Source organism: Morone saxatilis, unplaced genomic scaffold (genome assembly GCF_004916995.1).
Source record: "Morone saxatilis isolate NCDOM2014 unplaced genomic scaffold, NCSU_SB_2.0 Contig14, whole genome shotgun sequence".
NCBI lineage: Eukaryota > Metazoa > Chordata > Actinopteri > Moronidae > Morone > Morone saxatilis.
Genome location: NW_023339696.1, coordinates 9270385 through 9271702, shown reverse-complemented (window position 1 = coordinate 9271702; position 1318 = coordinate 9270385).

Here is a 1318-nt window from a genome sequence, read left to right as displayed (position 1 = left end):
TTGTAAACATAAAATGTGTGTTGCATTGTCCAAAGCTGTGAAAGGAATGAGTTAAGAAGGGATTAATCAAAATTCTTAGGACAACCTAATCTTTAAATAGCTATAGATGTAGAACTGTAGGCTATTAGTTAATTTCAAGATTTCACTCAGATATTATAGCCTCACGAAAAACAGATAAGGTTGATTATTTTTGTATAATGTTTAACATCTGTGCTCTGCTGACAATAGTGAGTTGGTCCCATGATATCACATTGTCTAGGAACTTAGTTGGTCCCTGATGGTCTAGAAAGGTCTACCTGTCTGGAATATTTGCATTGTCTTAGGTACACAGTCCCAACACCAACGTCCAGGTGTTTGATACAATAACACGAACACTAGTACAATCTAATGTAATCCAACACAATAGCTCTGCAATAACTTCTACCTTTGTGAAGCTTATAATTCAGGGTGTTGAATCAATTTATTGGTAATTTCTGAAGCTGTGCTTTGTGGTTTTGGTGTTTATTGGTTTGTAATAAATTGTGAGGTGTACCTAGTACAGCATTTTATCCCTCTCCCCAGGGAATACATTCATGCTATACTGTCCATCCTCTGTATAACACGGTCTGTTGTGGGCAACCTTGAGTAAGTTTGAGATACAGATGATATTATTTTGTGGCTTAATGTGGGAAAACTAACCAAGCTGAGGCTAGAAGACGGAACAAAATGGGTTTCATAATGAAATGCTATTTTGAGATTTTCATAACCTCCTTCAATCGATATTTCAAAGACAAAACCCACTGCATCTTTTGAAACTCTTCCCAGTGAAAGTTTCAGTAATAAGCAGGTATTAAATCTGTCGTTTATTGTTAGGGATTTAGTTATATCTGCCTGATTCATGCCTAATTGTCCTTTGAATGGATTGGGACCTTCTAAATGACCTAATGTGCTAAAGCTTGAGTCTGTTGAGGAAGTCTTCACTCAGAAGGAGGTGGTGTAGTGACAATGCCAGTATCAATCATAAGGTCATCTCAGGTAACTCTAGACTCCACTGCACCACTGTAGATTGTGTCGAGATGTTCATTGTAGTCAATGTGCCTTCACGCAACTGTTTCAATACAAAGACAAATTGCAAAACCGAACTGTACTGTATAACATGGTTGCTAAGTAATTGACAGAAAATTGATTTAGGGGTGAGAGAGAGATTTGGACTGTGGATATACCATGTGTCATGTAGCTGTCGTAGCTGTCTCTTGTACTATGTTAAAACTCATTCCTAACATACAGTGCAACATCACCAGTGAATAACCCTCAAAGTGGCACCCAGAAATTTCTCTGA